This window comes from Periplaneta americana, chromosome 9 (assembly GCF_040183065.1).
Source record: "Periplaneta americana isolate PAMFEO1 chromosome 9, P.americana_PAMFEO1_priV1, whole genome shotgun sequence".
Lineage (NCBI taxonomy): Eukaryota > Metazoa > Arthropoda > Insecta > Blattodea > Blattidae > Periplaneta > Periplaneta americana.
The window spans coordinates 8,080,258-8,100,781 of record NC_091125.1 but is presented as its reverse complement, the minus strand read 5'-3'; the positions used below and the strand labels follow the sequence as shown (position 1 = coordinate 8,100,781).

General features: G+C 34.6%; 1 long non-coding RNA gene across 1 annotated transcript in view; it reads left to right on the top strand.

Annotated features, from left to right (window-relative positions):
- Window positions 1-19,037, top strand: part of LOC138705759 (uncharacterized) — a 55,212-nt gene extending 36,175 nt beyond the window's left edge. The window contains exon 4 of the long non-coding RNA XR_011333750.1: window positions 682-19,037. This is a non-coding gene — a long non-coding RNA (uncharacterized lncRNA). The remainder of the gene's footprint in view (window positions 1-681) is intronic.
- Window positions 19,038-20,524: the final 1,487 nt, after the last annotated feature.

The window sequence follows — 20,524 nt, the reverse complement described above, 5'->3', positions numbered from 1 at the left end:
CGGTTAGAGTTCCCGAGTAGCTCAGTGGTAGAGCGTTGGTACGTTAAACCAAAGGTCCCGGGTTCGATACCCGGCTCCGGAACGATTTTTCCCTCGAAATTATTCAAATCAACTTTACAGGGAGTTATACCTGAAAATCTTGATTTGCATAATACACGTCACTGTTCGTTAACAGAAAACCACAATTTAAGTCACACGGAGTTAGTGTGCACTCGAAGTTGGTTGCTTGACGGTTGTCAGCCCACTTTGAGGTCTGTGGATATAGAGGGAAAAATTGGATCGGTGTCGGTTAGAGTTCCCGAGTAGCTCAGTGGTAGAGCGTTGGTACGTTAAACCAAAGGTCCCGGGTTCGATACCCGGCTCCGGAACAATTTTTCCCTCGAAATTATTCAAATCAACTTTACAGGGAGTTATACCTGAAAATCTTGATTTGCATAATACACGTCACTGTTCGTTAACAGAAAACCACAATTTAAGTCACACGGAGTTAGTGTGCACTCGAAGTTGGTTGCTTGACGGTTGTCAGCCCACTTTGAGGTCTGTGGATATAGAGGGAAAAATTGGATCGGTGTCGGTTAGAGTTCCCGAGTAGCTCAGTGGTAGAGCGTTGGTACGTTAAACCAAAGGTCCCGGGTTCGATACCCGGCTCCGGAACAATTTTTCCCTCGAAATTATTGAAAGGTGTTGTTTAACTTCAGAGTCTAACTTTTTACGTAGTATATGTATATATACACACAAATTACATATATTGTATATATAATGATTCGCTTATTGCACTCAATAGATACATAGCCATTTTAAGCCATGCAGAACATTCTATGACACAACGATGAATTCTGTTTCGATTGTGAAATTCTCTAATTCCATTTTTTAATCATTCCACGCTTCGTTTCCATTCAGGAAGTAGACACCAATTGAAATCGGTTCATCTTCCACATAACGATCTTGTGAGATAATCTCCACTGATCACTACGCTGTGATCACATTCTCCTATTTTTCTGTTACCAGGTCCGTAGAACCAGAGATTGTCTTCACCGAACTTTGTACAAGCTTTTAGGAGTACAATCGGTCGGTTCAGGTTTTCTTCAAAAATATCCTAATTTCGTTTACGAAAGCCAAGCAACCAGTTTCAGGTGTTTCTACTGAAACTGTGTTCTCTGCCGTTTTGTTCGGCCAACTGATACGTAAGTCTCCTTTTATACGTAGCTGTCAATTCAAACCGCAAGGTTTGAACGGTTTGATATGATCAACGAGCTTCTGTGGGAATAAATTGATATCATAAGTAGATCTATAACGCCCATATACAATTTTTTCTCATGCCAATTTATATACTTCTTCGAAGGATTTGTTGTGGCAGCTTGTAGCCATCCGATTCATCACTTTTCAACAATCTCTAGGCCTATGACTTTTTACATAGAAACTTGGCTCTAACTTGCCAATTACATTTTCATTTATATCTCCAAATTATTAGTAGAGAAACGACGCAATTTCATTTAAAATTAATTATTTTGATATCAGACAAAAAACGTATGCGACCCGCTTCAAAACTATCGCATAGATTCTTCACTCGACACTATAAGATATGTACTGGTATATGATCATACGAATATTGTGCTCAACGGACACTTTGTCATTTGAAGTGACAGAGTAAAGTGTCTGATATACAACGATGAGCGATGAACTAAATTTGGAAGATGATATCCTCTAAATACATTTCTCCATACTCCAGACTTCGAGTCTCTTCAGGAAGTAGACAGGAAGTTGAAATCAGTTCATCTTCCACATATCGTCTTTATGTAGCTACTCTCTCCGGTGACTGTTACCCCTGTGATCAGTCTCCTATTTTTCTGTTTCCAGGTCCGAAGAACAAGAGATTGTTTTCAACGAACTCTGTACAAATTTATAGGCTTAAGTTGTCTCGCTCCAAACGCGGACAGTTTTGGGCAGCCATTTTTATTTCCAATTACAAGTTGTAATGGAAGGTAGGAATTTCTCAGGATATATCTAGGAAATGAACACGACACTCATTTATTAAAAGTGGTCTTCCAATCTACGATCATAAAAAGTAAATTTATAGTTAACTCTTATCAAATATTGTTGCTTAAGAGCAATTCCAGCATCTTTGTCAACCCATCGCCGACAATTAGAGGTCTCTTAAAAAGTAATTGAAGACATTGTCAGCTTGGGAGATCAAATTCTCTAATTCCATTTTTCGGGCTTCGATTCCCTTCAGAAAGTACACTCCAGATTGAAATCGGGCCATCCTTTACATATACATTTTGTTATGTAGCTCCTCTACGTTGGTGATGGTTACCTTGCGATCAGAGGCTCCAGTTTTTCTGGTACCAAGTCCGAAGAACCAGAGATTCTTTTCACCGAACTCTTTACCAGCTTGCAGGGTTAAATTATATCTCTCCCTGACTTGGACAAGGTAGGGCCTCATCTGCTTCGGTAACGAGGTTTTACCTGTCACAATTCAGTAACCAATTTTGAATGTGTTACCATGTAAGATGGCGGAACGTATTAAAGCCGTATTTTTTTACGGACAACCCGAGAAAGTTTGGCGATGTAATTAAAGACATGAATCGTTATTACTGTTATTTGTAGTCGTAAAGTCAACAAAAGTGAGCTCAAAGAAATAAAATATTAATTCGCTTGCTCCAAAGGTTGGCAAATACTCTAACTACTGCAAGAATACCTCACTAATCATCAACGCTTTTACTTCTACGAAACCTTAAATGCCAACTGGAGCTCAATCTATTAACTTGTGTTTCCAGTTTTATCGTTGAGATATTAGGACAGGAGAAACAAAATGCTCTGTTGTTAATTTTATTTTTCAAATTAATGTTTTCCGTTTTAATATATTAATGTATTTTAAAAATTTGTAGCTTTCGGTTTATTAAAACCTTACAGTACTAGTAGAATATTTAAGTCCAGGTTTTCTTTAAAAATATATCAGAAATTCGATTACGAAAGTCAATCAACCAGTTTTAGCCTGCCATACCGATGTCTTACTGAAATTGTTTTCTACCATTCCGCTCGGATGATTCATACGCAAGTTTCCTTTCATCCGCAGCAGTCAATTCAAACTCAAGTTACGAACAGTTTAATAATTACAGCTCCCTCTACAATTGATATTAAAATTAGATGTATAACTCTCTAGGCGTTTTTCTTCGCCATGTACAATTTTTCCTCATCTGTCACTCTTTCTCTAAGAATTTGTTGTGGCGTACCGAATTGCTTCGCAGTTTGAAGCGAGCCCAATTTCGCTTTTCAACACTCCAACAGTGTATAATGGCTGTTTGCATAGAATCTTGGCTCCAATTTTGTCAATTAGTTTTTCTTTTACATCTTCAAATTATCTACAGAGGAATTACGCAACCAACAAATTTGTACGTTTGACTCCAACAGTGTATAATGGCTGTGTGGATTGGATCTTGGCTCCGGTTTTGTCAATTAGTTTTCCTTTTACTTCTTCAAATTATCTACAGAGGAATTACGCAACCAACAAATTTGCACGTTTGACTCTAACAGTGTATAATGGCTGTTTGCATAGAATCTTGGCTCCAGTTTTGTCAATTAGTTTTCCTTTTACATCTTCAAATTATCTACAGAGGAATTACGCAACCAACAAATTTGTGTGTTTGACTCCAACAGTGTATAATGGCTGTGTGCATTGAATATTGGCTCCGGTTTTGTCAATTAGTTTTCCTTTTACTTCTTCAAATTATCTACATAGGGCTTACGCAACCAACAAATTTGTACGTTTGACTTAAAATCATTTTAGTGTGGGACATACTGTATATTATACGGTACGCAAGCTGCATAGCTCAGTAATGTAACAATGTGACGCTACTGCCCTTTAAGGACCAGCATAGCTTAAAGCGTCACTAATTAATATAATATGTAGGCCTATATGATCTTACGAATATTGTACTCAATCGACACACTGTCATTTTAAGCGGCACATTTACGATACAACGACGAATGATGAACTCAACTTGGAATATAAATTTCTCTAATTCCATATTTCATTAGTTCGGGCTTTGAGTCCCCTCAGGAAGTAGACGCCAGATTGAAATCTGTCCATCCTCCATATATAGTGTTTGCTATGTAGCTACTCTCCTCTGGTGACTTACCCTGTAATCATAATCTCCTATTTTTCTGTTTCCAGGTGCGAAGAACAAGAGAGTGTTTTCAGTTAAGTCTGTATAAGCTTCTAGAGTCAGAATGTCTCCCTCCCTAATTTGGACAATGTGAGATGGTATCTGCTTCGGCCCCGAGCTGTTACCTGTCATAATTCAATAACAATTTTCGAAAGTGTACCGTAATTATGACGGAATGCTTTCAAGTCCTGTTTTATTGTTAGGAATCCCAGAAAATTCAGCAAGATAACTGGGGACATGAATCTGTAACAGTTTCCAATGTTATTTGTATTTCTAAGATGTAATATCAAAGAATTAACCTAAGTATTTATCTCGTTCGGAACGAAGAGAACATGTAGCCATAATAAATAACCATGGTGGAAAATTAGTCTAGAATTTATGAAGTGGTGAAATTTACTGTGCTAGTGCACAAAATCATACAAGCAGTAATATCATCCAATGTTCGAATCTACATACTGATTCCATCAACGTCGCTGTTGTATTCGTTAGCAAGGATTGTATTTCGGGACTAGACGTCAAATGCTATCTAGGAATGGAAAATGTATTATCTTCAGGTTTCTCTGGATCTTTAACAGCCGAAATAGTTCTGGATTTTAATCAGTTGTGCTCATTATTATTTGTATAATTGATTTTCCAGGTCCTTAAAACTATCGACGATTTGTTGCAGTACGCCGCCTAACTGACATCCAATATTTGTCTTCTTTTTTCCTCTTACAAAATATAAGCGTCCTTAAAAACTCTTCATTTATTATTAAAACATATCTAGTTGTCTCTATTTTCCTGATAAGCCTATTCAACGTTTTTTTTTTTTTGGGGGGGGGGACTGGTCTACAATGATATATTAATTCTTTTTCTGTCATTTTTTTCAATGTCATTAATATTTCTGAATTGGCTTTGTTTTTAAAATGTACGCTTATATTATATGGTTTCATTGTCGACCATAAGACGCAGAATACATACCGTATATAACGGGTGTCATCAAAAGTGTAAAATACGTCATTTTTAGGCTTATATGTGCCTAAATAATAGTCACTGATTAACTTGCAACATCTTTTACTGTGTTGTCTGAATAGTTTCGAAGTGATAGCCTTCATTTTCCACAGTCTAGTGAAGTTACCGTGCTATCTTCTCATTTCCTGTTATGATGGGGTGTGTTCATGATTGTGTCGAAAAGGGTGTGTGTTTTGAAATTGAGTTGAGTGTTCAGGAAGTGCTGGGGGTGTGTTTTTGTATGTTTGTAAATTTCGTATTGTTCTAGAGCAGTGTTCCGCAACCTTTTTTACTCACAGCACACTCTAGTCAGGCCTAGACTCAACACGGCACACCAAAATTTTAATCCCCTCAAAAATGTATGATGTGACTCTCTTACGTAATGTAATCAAATTTACTATTATTATTATTATTATTATTATTATTATTATTATTATTATTATTATTACTTACTTACTTACTTACTTACAAATGGCTTTTAAGGAACCCGAAGGTTCATTGCCGCCCTCACATAAGCCCGCCATCGGTCCCTATCCTGTGCAAGATTAAGCCAGTCTCTATCATCATACCCCACCTCCCTCAAATCCATTTTAATATTATCCTCCCATCTACGTCTCGGCCTCCCTAAAGGTCTTTTTCCCTCCGGTCTCCCAACTAACACTCTATATGCATTTCTGGATTCGCCCATACGTGCTACATGCCCTGCCCATCTCAAACGTCTGGATTTCAAGGCCAAATCTCAAAACCTTATTCCTTTGCTGTGGTCGTGCCAGAGAATCAGTCCTATTCCGAGGCTTACTGTAGGAATTCGTAACAAGCTGTTTTTTACGGTGATGGGTTGTTAGTCCTTCGCCCAACCCCCAAGCTGGAGGACCACCCCTTATCGGCTGTCCACGACTGCTTATTCAATATATTCGCAGCTACCCTCCATATCTGGAGGCCGTCTCCTCTATCCGCAACCTGAGGACGTGCCATGCCGTGGTGATAGGGACCCACCATACATGGATTATTATTATTATTATTATTATTATTATTATTATTATTATTATAAATCAGAAATCGATCCTTGCATTTATTATCAATTTATGAACTTTAATTCACTGTATAAAGTGCACATTTCTATTACCAATATTAAAGTAAATAACTCTATTCATACTTTCAATGTGTTACTTAAATCTGCTTAGCTCTGCACACAAGTGGCTGATCTGTGGCGGAATTGTTGACAATGCAAGCCTAATTTCTTCATCGATGAATTTGAGTCTCTCCCTCTTTGATGTTTTAATTTCAGTTAACGTCGAGAAGCCCAGTGCACACATATATGTAGTTGAAAATGACAATAACATATTACATTTACTACTCTGGGCATCAAATTTTCAGAGAAGATGGCAAAGACTTAGCAACAATGGCTTCGCGGTGAATGGGACAATGGTCGCTCCGTATGTTACGATATACCAGTATGTCAAAGCACGCACATTTTTCTGACCTTGACGTCGTGCGCGGGCATCAATCGCTAGGTATGCTAGGAGGACTAAGCAGCATGTTGGATTAAGAAAACAGTGGTGCACAAACTTCAAACGGAACATGAAATTTTATGTCGTTATTTTTATGTGGCTTCTTTCTGTTTGTTATTTTCTATATTATCTGTAAAACAAAAGTACTAATACCTATTGCAGTTGTGTTTTAAACGTTAATAACATAATAAAGAGTAAAGAAGGAATAATCACACAAATTCCATAATAACTACAACTATACTGTACTAAGTGAATTAAACACATCATTCATAAAGAAAGTGTTATCCAAAAGAAAGACACTGAATATGATATGATAAGTTGAAATTGATATTGATGGTATCTTTAGCCTTATAAAAGTAATCAAAACAATCTTATAGTACAAAGCAAAGTTGTCTAGGTATATGTTTTAACTGTAACTAACATTACATAATAAAACTCTTATCGCATTATACTTGTAGGTGACATTGGTGCGCAACTTTCTCTTATCAGAATATTAAATTATTTCGATACCTGCTGAAGCTATAGAGCTGATGTTTTATCAACACATAGGCGCATATAATAATATAAAATATTATTTTGTTTGTGATGTAACAGTATTTGCTTTGTTAATTCATTTCCTTACAGATATTTTCCATATGAATATTTTCAAACATTTTAATATATTAGGCTATCTTCAGTAATACGTATTTACGATATATTAGATTTACGAAAACATTGTTTTAGTACCTGTAAGGCTACTAAACAAACATATCTGAAAATTTCACTTTTCTGTAAAAAAGTTGAATAAAAAAGCAAACTTCTGAAAAATGAACATTAAAATTAAAACTTACATTTTATAATGCACTTACACTTCTCAGACAAATCTAAAAATTAATATGAATACAGTTTTAATAAGTTCTCTTCCCTTTATTCATTGAATCAGTGCTGGCCATCCCTGTATATAGCTCGACCAAGCGGCATATACTACCGCTTTCGTCTGTCTCTTCCCTTTCAGCTGTAAAGCGCTCAGGATCTCCTGGGCTCTAAAGCGCGCTTGTCCCTATGGGCATCAATTAACATGCCTGTACTATCCGTTGACATCACTGGGATATACCTACTTCGCGTAATTTAGCGACGAATCCTTTCATAGAAGCGACTCCGTCTGTAAAACGCTAACGCAATCCTCCGTTGTTAATTAATTACGGACCACATATTCATTAGTTGTGCGAAATATTTCTTCATCGGTTGCTCGCTCGGGCACTTCTTTGCACAAAAAAAAATGCAATTACATTGCCATGAATGTACCGAATGTAGGAAAGAAGTTGTGCGTGACCACTAATATCGGTGGACTCGTCGATCTGAAGTGAGAACTTCTGACTGTTCTTTATTTTATCCTTCATAATGTCTTGGATGTCACTGGACATGTCACTAACTAGACGGTTGATTGTGTCAGCAGAGAGAGGAATTTAATTTTAATTAATTTTATTAATTTCTTACAATAATAAGTAGGTGAAAGTTCGCGTCACACTTTTCACCTTGTGGAGGCATACTAGTGTACCGCGGCACACCGGTTGCGGAACACTGTTCTAGAGTGTCAAGTTTCTGGTTTTTTTTTGTTTCATGTCGACATGAAAATACTACACACATCTAGCTAAAAACCACTGTAGAACAATACGAAATTTACAAACATATGAAAACACATCCCCAGCATATCCTAAAAACTCAAATCAATTTCAAAACACACACTCTTTTCGACACAATCATGAACACACCTCATCACAACAGAAACCAGAAGATAGCGCAGGACCTTTACTAGTCTTTGGACAATGAAGGATATCCTTTAGAAACTAGTCAGCCATGTAATTTCTTAAAAGTTAACACAGTAAAGAAGTTGCAAGTTAATCAATGATTATTTAAGTGTTAAAAGTGCAAATAGAACATGAATAAACAACAATCCTATAAAGTTCTTCTTGAGCTATATCTGTTCACGCAGGAAGTTCTGCGCATTCCGAATAAGTCCACACGTTACGTTTGATGCGTTGGAATCATGTTTCTTTTAATTATTGACTGTAAGTATTATTACAGTATAAACAAACTTACCCCTTATCTCCTTCATCCAACGTATCTAGTGATTTGTAACCTCCGTATTAGGTAAATTCCAACAGTTACTTCACCATTCTGTTCGATTGCCTTTGATCCTTAAATGTTTTGCCTCTGAATTTTTATTTTAACATTTTAATTTGTCAACAACTTACCATCTCATACAGTCTTTGGGATATTCTCATTGTTGTAGTGCCATTGTCTGCTACAGGCAGTGGAGAAGTATGTGTAATAGAAACTCTTAAGTCAAACGTTCTGAATTGGACACTAAAGAAGAAGTTGTGTTACTGTTCCGCAACCTTTCTCTACTCACGGCACACCATAGACGGGCCCAGACTCAACACGGCACACCAAAATATTAATTCTCTCAAAAACATATGATGTGACTCTTAATATAATTAGTAATGTAATCAAATTTATTATTATTACTATTATTATTATTATTATTTTATTAATACTACTAAAATTATTATCATTATTGTTGTCATTATCATTATTATACGAGGGGGGACCGAAAATAACCGGAATGATTTTTTTTTTTTTTTTTTTGCATTTTTATTGAACTCTTTATTCACAGTACTTTATATCGTAAAACAGAAATCGAGTCTTATATTTTTTTAACAATTTATTAACTTTAATTCAATGTAGAAAATACACATTTCTTTGACTAATATTAAAGTAAAGAACTCTACTCATATCTTCTATGTGATATTTGGTCCTACTTAGCTGCACACAGGTGGCTGATCAGTGCCGGAATCGTTGAGAGTGCAAGCTTTATTTTTTCATCAATGGATTTGAATCTCTGCTTCTTTGATGTTTTAATTTTAGTTAACGTCGAAAAACCCAGTTCACACATAGGCTACATGTATTTGAAATTCGCAATAACATATTAACTGCAATCTCGGAGATAGCCGGCTATTCACTCCTTATTGGCAACCAAAATGTTTCCAAAGGCACTTCGAGAAGTATTAATTTCAATGTTCTGTCTGCTTTTAAATCTGCCAGCTCCTCTTGTATGAGTATAGTATTCGGAAGATGTTTTGTATCACAAACCCAGTAGAAATCTTGAACAATCTCTCCAAAATAATTGTTGAACTTCAATATAACAGTCAACTAGGATCCTTTACATCTTTCTGACTTTTTTTTATTTTTTGATGATTTTGAATTTTGATATGTAATATTTTCATGTGACTTTCTGTTAAAATATGCACATTTAACCTAGCAGTCTTACTGTTAAACAAGTATTCACCTTTGAGTCATTATACAGTTTATTGATCCAATATAACTCGTTCGCGATCTCTGTCATGAATGATTATAATATGACATTAAATATGCATATTTATTATACAACAACCTTTTGTTGCTGTATTTTTAGTGTACATTTCTAGAAAATGTTTCAAGTGTATTTATAAACTTTCATTAATTGTTTGTAGAATTTTAATATGTATTATGCAATTATGTGCAGATATCTTTATGGTCTGAAGATGCCCTAAATTGGCGAAAACGTTCACAAGTAAAATACTAATTATGTTAACAAACATACTTCTGGGTTAACATTAAAATAAGTCAAGGAAACAAAACTAAAATTAAATTATTTCTTCATTAATTTAATTTTAGTTTTAATTTAATTTTAATTAATTTTATTAATTTCTTATAGTAATAAGTCAAAGTTCGCGTCACACCTTTTACCTTTTAGAGGCACACCACTGTGCCGTGGCACACAGGTTGCGGAATATAGGAGATGGCTGTTCATCTACATCAGAAGATTTGTCAGGACCTTTCGTTTTCTCACTTGCTACAAAATGGATAATCCTCAAATTTGTCACCATTCACTAGGCATACTTTTGTCATTTCAAACCCACTCTGAACTATCTTTATATCAGCAGCTGTCCCATAGGCAATTGGAAATGTGTAACGTATTCAATATATCACAACCTACCAGGATGTGCCTTTACGTCCTTTTGCTTGCAGAAAATCTTAAAGGGACTAAAGAACGAAACGTCGCAATGGGTGCAGTGTGGAGGCAAACGTATTGTAATTACTCCATGTCTTTAGCATATGCCAGCACTTCTAGATTTATTTTGCTAAAATCCATCTAAAATCATCAGGATCTCATCCCATGCATGGTTTCACATGTGAAAAGTGCTATGGTAAGGAGACCTCTGCAATAGTCGACATTTTTTCCTGTGCAAAACCTGCAATTTCTACTATAGGTCGTCGAACAATTCGTGTTTCCGGTTTTACATGAAGAGATTAACAGATAATATATTTGCCAAATTCTTTAAAGAGATTATAATCCCATAAGTTGGAAATATTGGCTTCTATGTTTATATTAAGAACTTAGATTTCTTAATCTTGTTTTACAATGTTATAAATTGTGTATTCTACGCAGCTATTTGTATTTTTACGTATATTCACGCCAGTAAAATTAGTTAATGGAACGATATTTCTTACACTTGAATTCAGGAACTCAAAAAATATGTTTTAAACGATAAATATAGTCTATGGTGTTCTTGATATCTTAAATTTTATTTAGCATATATTCCAAAGGGAACATCCATTCTGTATTAAAGTTGTCACTATTATTTCAAAAATAAAAAACGGCAATTTTTAAAATTTCTAAGAATATCATAGGCCTACTCTTCTATATCATAAATGTAAATTATAAAGACTTGTTAAACCAGATCAATGAAAAGAATATATTTCATTGTTGTAAATCCTGATTCATACGTAGTAATCAAGCAGTTCCAACCTGCCTTACCAATGTCCTTATTTAAACTGTGCTCCCTGCCATTCTGTTAGGCCACCTGATACGTAAGTCTCCTTATTAACGTAACAGTCAATTGAAACAATTTTACATAATAAATGATCTTCCTCTTATAATTGACATCAAAAGCAGATTTATAACGTTCCAGAACTTTTCATCTGCTACGTAGAATTGTTTTTATTCCATCTTGTTATGGCACTCCGAATTGTTTTAGGAAAGCCCATTTCTTTCTTTTAAAAGTCTCTGTGGCTTTATACATAGACTCTTCACTCCAGTTTTGCCAGTTAATTTTCCTTTCACATCTCCAACTCATCTGCAGAGAAATGACGCAACTAACATAACTTATCTGTACATATAACTTTTTGTGTTTATATGGGACATAAGCCTATGCAGACTTCCTTGAAAACTATTGCCTGGCTTAAAAATCACTCAATTATGTATATGACCATGCGTGTATTGTACTCTATGGACACATTGTCATTTTAAGCAACATATAAAAATTCTATGACGAAACGACCAACGATGAACTCAGCTTAGAAGATTAAATTTTCTACTTACATTTTCATTAGGGGGCTTGAAATCGGTCCATCTTCCACATATTGAGTTTGTTATGTAGTTACTCTTCTCTGATGCAGGTCACCCTGTCATCAGTCTTTCCAATTTTTCTATTTCCAGGTCCGAAGAATTGGAGATCGTTTTCACCAAACTCTGTACAGGCTTGTAGAGTTCGGTTGTCTCGGACAACTTGACACGTTGTAACCCTGTCACAGCTCAGTCACCATTTTTTTAAATGTTACATGTAAGATAAAATCAGTCCGGCTTAAAATTAAAATTAATAACAAGATTAGTTTAACGACTAGGATAACAAATCAAGTCGAAAAACAAGGTTGTCTGCTGTCTCCTTGTTTATTTAATGCACTTATTAAGGACTGGAAAATTGATATGGCCAAACATTTTATGATTGATAACAAACCCCTTAATACTCTGCTCTACGCAGATGATTTACTTATATTAGCTAACACTGAAGACAACTTACAAATGGCAATTCATAGGATATATTAAAAAGCAAAAGAGTACAATTTAGAAATTTCTATACACAAAACAAAAACCATGGCCTTTATTGGTAAAAATTCTATAAGAACTAAAATAGTTATCAATAACTTTGGAGTAGAGTAAGTAAATGCTTTTACTTATCTTGGCTGTAATCTCTCCTATATTCATTCTCGAGATATAGATAATAAATTAGCCAAATTTCAACAGCTGCTAAGAACAATTAGAAATACACTGTTTAAGAATGTCCGGCAAGACACAATTTTGAAATTCTACAAAACAATGGTCATTCCAACTTTGCTATATGGATCAGAAACTTGGACTCTAACAACTAGTCAACTGAAAAGAATAGAAGTAGCCGAGATGAGATTACTAAGACCGCTAGCAGGCTACTCTCTCTATGACCATTAATATAATGAAGATATCCGACAAGAACTAAATATCGCAGCCATTACAGAGACAATCCACAAGTATCGGAGCAACTGGCATGAGAATGTTCTACGGATGCCAAATGATAGACTACCCAGGAGATTATAAAATTACAGACCCCTTGGATACAGAGATCGTGGACGCCCGAAGAAGCGATGGAGAGACCAGCTTTTCACCTGAGACGGAACAGGCCAAATGGCCTAAACCCTGATAGCTATTGATGATGATGATGATGATGATGATGATGACCATGTAAGATGGCGGAGCGTATTCAAGTTTTGCTTTATTGCAGACAATCTCAGAGAGTTCGGCGATGAAATTAGAAACATTAATCCTGTTCCGGGTTTCAACATTACTCCTAAGATGCGAGCTCAAAGAAAAAGAGAAGAAGAAAAACAAAAAGGAAATTATTTGCCTGTTTCAGAACGAAACGAACATGTATAATTATAAGAATTGAAAAAAAAGTTATTGCGTTTATGAAGCTTTGAGATCCGTTTTAGACTCCTGCACCATAAGATGTAGAACCACCCGATGTGTCGAATCTACATAGCCGACTGGTCCCAACACTGAGTCGTACCTGTTACATCCGTTGCACGGTACTGTTCCCTAGAAGTGGGCGTTAAATGTAATCAGTTAGGGATAAAATATATATTATAATCTTGAGGTTTTTCTGGATCTTTAAGAACGGAAATTGTTCCGGATATTATGCCTAATCGGTTATGCTCTTTACCTCCCATAATTCTGCATAACTAATTTTCTAGGCCCTTTAAAGTACCGACGATATACGTATTTTAGTACACCTTCTGATTCACATGAACTTTTCTTCTTCTTCTTCTTCTTCTTCTTCTTCTTCCCCTTCTACAAAATATCAGAGCTCTCAAAGATTCTCAACTACGATTCCAAGAGATATCCAACGGCAATCATTGTCCCTGACGTTATACTGTATATGGGGATACTGGCCTACAATTATACAGTATATAAATTTTCCCCTCAATTTTCTCAATGAGATAAAAATGTCTTAATCGAATTAATTTTAATGTAGCTTAGTGTTGTATGTTTTCATTCCTCATCATAAATTGTGGAGTACATACGCATTCAAACTTTATAACGGGTGTTATAAGTGTTCAGTAGCCATGTCACTTAGGCATATAAGCCATGTAAGTCTAATTTACGGTCCTAGAAAGTTCTTCTTGAACTACATTTGCCCTCTCAGAAAATTCTGTGCAATAATAATGCGTCCACATGTTGCTTTTCAAGCATTGGTTTAATAATAAATTTAATCGGCTGTAAATATCATTACATTTTACAAGTTTAGTCGCTATCCTCTTCATCGAACGGATCTAATTACACTGAACAACAAATTTTTACTTTTTGTCTTGCTCCGAAATAAAAAGTAGGTGAATATTACTAATATGTGTGCCCTAAATCGAATTTAAAATCCAAATTGCCCCATCACGTACCATTTTCCGGGGAAAATGAATTGAATTTCTTATGAAAAAAAACTTGTTTTTTTTTTTTTAATTGTTCATTGCTACTGGTAAAATTGAAACACATTAGAGATTCAAAATGCCTCATAATACTTGAAAAATCTGTACTGGATACAAAAATGATGTTACATAGTTTAAAACACAGCAATAAAAATATTTCATGCGTATAATGAGAAAAATATCGGAATTTGAACTTACATTTAAAAGAATTTTCTGGATGACTTCTGTTTATAACTAGACCCGAGACTGTATTTTACAAGGAACCAACAATAGTCTGTAAGCATGCTAGATGATGATCTTCCTTTATATCGCCTTTCCAGTTCAGATATTTCTTAATGAAGTCTTCTCCCATGCTCGTCGCTTACCGCTTCAAGGTTAGGAGGAAAGAAATCCAAATGAGAATGTAAAAAGTGTAGGTATTTTGAGAGATATATATTACACCCCATTTTCTCATATGCACTTGTCATGGTTTTCACAAGTTCTATGTAGTTGTCTGCCCTAGGTTTTCTAAGGAAATTTGAGCAAACATCTTTGAATGCGCTCTATGCCATTTTTTCTGTAACGGAACGTTTTACCTCAAACAAACAGTCAGCCATAACTTTGTGAATTTGAGGACCAATGAAAATGACCTCTTTTAATTTGCCTTCACTCAAAAGGTAAACTTTTCTTTTAAATACTGAAAATCACGTCCTTGTTTGTTCATTGCGTAGGCCTCACTTTGAACTGTTCTGAAATTTACTGAATAAAAGGGACCAATACCTATTTATTTATTAGAAGTACAAAAGAACATGCCAACAACCGTAAGAAACCGGAAATAAGTTATAAACTTTCATTTTGGTTTATAACCCCCAACCCGCGCCACATGTTTCCTGGGAGAGCGCTTATCGAAAAGTGAAATCATAGTATATCTTTAAAACCGTACGTGATACGAAGAAAAGAAATGTATTTTCGGATTCAGCGCACAACAAACCATAAGGTAAACATTGTTTTAAGTCGGAGCAAAATTCTTGTTGTTCAGTTGTTATTCGTAAATTTTTTCTCGGGTGGATTCCAGCCATTTTCTCACAGATGTCTTCTTTTACATTTTTTCCTTGAATCCTTCTTCTAATTTTTCTGTTTAATTTTAACATACGGACTATTTTCGTTTAGTGATGCCTTTGTTTGCCACGTTCATATAGGAATTTGTAGTGTACAATGTTATAGCAACTTGCAATAAGATATCTACCATTTTTATTAGAAAACATATGATTGTTATTTCACTCAAGGATTCTGTACAAATTGTACATTATCACTTACTAATTTTCTGTAATTAATTAGACATTTCGTCTGCCTGGGCGCAGTCGGTAGACTCCTGGCCTTATGTACTCGAGGTTGCGGGTTCGATACCGGGCCAGGTCGATGGCTTAAATGTGACAGACTCACGTCAGTAAATTTACTGGCATGTAAAAGAACTCCTGCGGGACAAAATTCCGGCACAACGGCCAAGCTGGTATAACCCCGGCATTTTCGAGCGTCGTTAAGTAAAACATAATTCAATTTTTTAAAATCATATTTCTTTTAGGATATGTTTGATTTTGTTAGTGTATTATCATTCTTGTTATTTTTTATTGTTTTCATCCCTACTTATAATTTTATGTATTTAAAATATTTTGTTCTAATTTCTCATATGCCTTGGTCAACCTCATTTGAGGACAGAGGAAAATAAATCAATGTATATACGGGGTGGAAATGAAATAACCTTGCAATTTGAAAGGGACGGTAGAGTACACGTAAATGAATAGAAAATCTATATTACGTTTTGTGATTAAATACACGGTTAATTAGAAAATTAAGTTTGAAGTTTGAACAGTCCGGTAACATCGCCGCTAATACTCTCTACTCGTCATACAGATGTAAGAGATCAACGAAGTCGGTGAGTCTCTGTACGTGAGCTGCATTCTGCCGAGACGTCACTCGCGCGCTTCGTGCAATGGCTTGAATTTAGGTTTTTTTTTAATTAAATTTCCACGAAAAACGTTCACGCTATTGAAATATGCCAGAGGGATAAATTATTTATTAGATTTCCTATCGATATGGACAAAAATCACGATTGTACTCGCAATAGTTACCAAATAAGAGATTGTTGAACATTTGGGAAACAAAAATGAAAAACTATTAACTTTCCACCAATATAATGTTATAGTTCTTTGTTACATATAACATGAGCTACTAGCACTGGAAATCTGCAAGGCTATTTCACTTCCACTCTGTATAATATATTCAATTCAAATATGTTTATGTTACTATATGGATTGTAGTACATTTTTAGAACTTTCAAATTTGTAAATTTTGAAAAAAAAAAAACCTTAAGTCAAAAATCGCACAATTAAATATTTGACTGTTGTCAATCTTCATGTTAATGTTTTTTATAGAAAAGTAGCAGGGTTTGTTAAACTTATACCGGGTGATTCATAAGTAAGTGTAAATATTACATTGATGTAATGTAGCAGTAAAAGTAAGATTAAATCGTCATATACCAGTAATATTTCTTTTGAAAGTGATTTATTTTAGAATTATATAGCAAAGAAACAGCAGGCTACCAAAACTTTACAAAAATTACGATGCACAGAATTAGCGTTCGATGTGATTTCTCTGATCTTGTAAACAGACATGTGCTCATCGTCTTAGTGGTTTTGTAACGTCACCTCTTCAACTAACTCCTAAAACTTTCACAGCTACGTTCAATTCGTCTCTGCACCTCTGCTCTGTCCGAAATATCAGTGATGTACACTAGTGAGTTCAGTCGATCCCACAAGTAGAAGTCTAGGGGTTTCATGTCTGGTGATCTGGCTGGCCAGCAACTGAAACTACACATTTTACTGTGACATAATCTGAAATAAAGCACTTCCAGAAAAATTATTATAGAACGTAGTAGCCTCGTTTTGCTATATTACATCTAACATTTACGCTTGAAAGAGATTAATAAGATGTTCAAGAGACGAAAATTTCATAATATCAATTATATTGCATTTCAGATTTACTGTTCTTTTTGAAAGTTGAATATCACTGTTTTGGAAATCTGTTTAATTGACCGATAATGTTATTGTTTCTTTGGATCCTTTAAATTATCAACATTAGTGAGTTCACATTTATTTTAAATTTGCATACTCTAAATTTGGCAAACACATGTTGGTATGGTATTTTATTTATTGAAAGATTAAAAGATAATAAATTTGTCCAGTCCTTAAAAAATTAAAATCGCATGTGTTTGAATTATTGACTTTCAAGTCTGTATAATACATTTAATAAGTTTAATTTCTTGCATATTGTTTTTTGATTACTGCTAAAACGTCAGTTTTTAATTCTTGAAGTCCTTTCAAAATTCTAAAATCATCATGAACATATCCTCCAAAGAGAAAATACCCATTTTTTAGAAGCTTTATCCTTCAAAGTTCCTGGGTTTCCTGAGGTTTTCAACAAAGTGAAATTTGTCAGTGTTTCTAACAACATAAAAGTTGTTTATGGTATTGTTAAAATATATTAGATATTTCTTGTTAGAATTAAATGAAATCGTGATTATCGAGATATTATATCTCTTGTTGCAAGAAAATATTTTTACCAAGATTGTCACTTATGTAAACGATATAATATTCTTTAAACATTTAATGTCAGAATTATTACAGTTGTTACATTCCAGATATTTAATACAATCTAGAAGAATTGTGTCTTCTATGTTGATGTTCTTGCTTTTGCTTATATTCAAACTACTAAAATTAGTTAGTTTTTCAAGTGGTATGATATTGCATTACATCTTAACTGAATGAGCCCAATTAAGATGTAATTTTTTTAAGCAATGAAGGTATTGTGTTCTTACATTTCTTGAAGCCTTCCTCTCCTGTGAATATTTATCGAAAATGGACTATCCATTTTGTATTAAATTTACCGCAATTATTTCAGAAAATACAAAAGGTATTTAAAAATAAACAAGAATATAATATTATTCTAAATTATATGCTCATTTATATTGAAAACTCTGTTAAAGCACACCAATCAAAATGATATACTGTATTATTATAAGTAAATCCTTTTTCAACCATAAAAATCTGCTTTCCATACGCTTGTCTTTGCCGTTCATTTCGGCCAAATCTTCTTATTTCTTTAGAAGTCTATTCCTACATACTAGGTTTCAACAGCTTGATGTGATTAACGAACCTCCTCTTTAAATTCACATCAAACATTGATTTATAACGCCTTGGATCTTTTTCTTTGCCAGGTACAGTTTTCCTTTTCCCATGTGATACTGTTCTTCGAACATTTGTTGTGTCGCACCGAATTGTTTCGTAGCCAAAGTCAAACCATTTCATTCTTTTCAACAGTCTCTCCGGCTCTTTATTTGGAATCTTGGATCCAACTTTTTAGTTAACTTTCCTTTCGTATTTCCAACCATCTGTAAGAAAATGACACAACTAATGTATTTGTATATTTATGTAAATGTGCATTTGACTTAATAATTTTAATATGCAACAGATTTCACAATTTTGTATAAGTTATGTCGCAATAAAATTATTGCCCAAGTTAATTCAGTACTTGTACTTCATTTGTTACATATAACTCTATCAAAATAAAAATTTATTTAATTCTGCAATCACAGTGAGAATCTTTTAAACCTCGATGCACATGAAATAGAGTTTGGTGCGAGAAGGACTGCATGGAAAACTACGAGACATAAAGTTCATCTTCATCTTACACTTAAGTTTCACGTCAAAATCTGTGTGTAAGGACGTATTTGCATCAGTGTTCATTTATCAGATAATGGAGACGGAGGTATTGGAAATTGCTTCTGAATTATTTGCAGGCTAATGATGATGATATTATTATTATTGTTATTATTATTATTATTATTATTATTATTATCATCATCATCATATGATAATTTAATGACACTCGAGAGGAATAAATATAGGAAATGCCTGTTATTATTCGGTTGAGAGACTTTTATCATCCAGTCAGCTTTAAAAAAAACTGAAAGAATTTATAAAATGGTTATATTACTCGCTGTTCTGTATCTCTGTGAAAGTTGGACTCTCACTTTGAGAGAGGAACCGAGGTTAAGGGTGTTCGAAAATAAGGCGAATAGGAAAATATTTGGAGCCAAGAGGGATGAAGTTACAGGAAAATGAAGAAAGTTACACGCATTGTATTCTTCACATAACATAATTAGAAACATTAGATCCAGATATTTCAGATGGGCAGCGCATGTGGCACGTATGGGTGAATCCTGAAATGCATATAGAGTGTCAGTTGGAAGACCCGAGGGAAAAGTACATTTGGGGAGGCCGAGACGTAGATGGGAGGATAATATTAAAATGTATTTGAGGGAGGTAGGATATGATGGTAGGGATTGGATTAATCTTACGCAGGATAGAGACCGATGGCGAGCTTATGTGAGAGCGGCAATGAACCTCCAGGTTCTCTCAAAACCACTTGTAAGTTATTATCATAATCATTATCATTATTATTGACTAATTTTAAATCAAACAAAATCAACGGACGAAGATCACTTGTATTTTCTCGAATAAAAATGTAGTTTGCTTTCAATTGAACTTCCAAGAGCGCTGTATCACCACAGTTTAGTATATACAATCACGAAGCTCAATACGTAGGAAATATGCATCCATAGGTAGCCTAGTTGCTAACCACTAGGATCGCTACTATCGCCTGATCATAGACAATGCGAAATAGTACCGGCACACACTATTGTTTCTAGTACCCTCAACAACTCAAGCTGCGAGACTGTATACACTAGACTGTGGTATCACTGTTATGCTATACAAAACAATCTGTAAGCACTCAAGGGTATATAAAATTGTTAAGATTTGCCCAGTAATAATATAAGGGTCTATAACCGCGGATGCTGGCACAAATTTTACCAATAATAAATCAAAATTACCCAATCAAATTCCCATAAATTTACAAAATTTATTACTGCGAATAAACAATAAATTAAACAATCATTAAGACAAAAATAATTGAATCACGCAAAAAATATGTACGTGAACTACCACA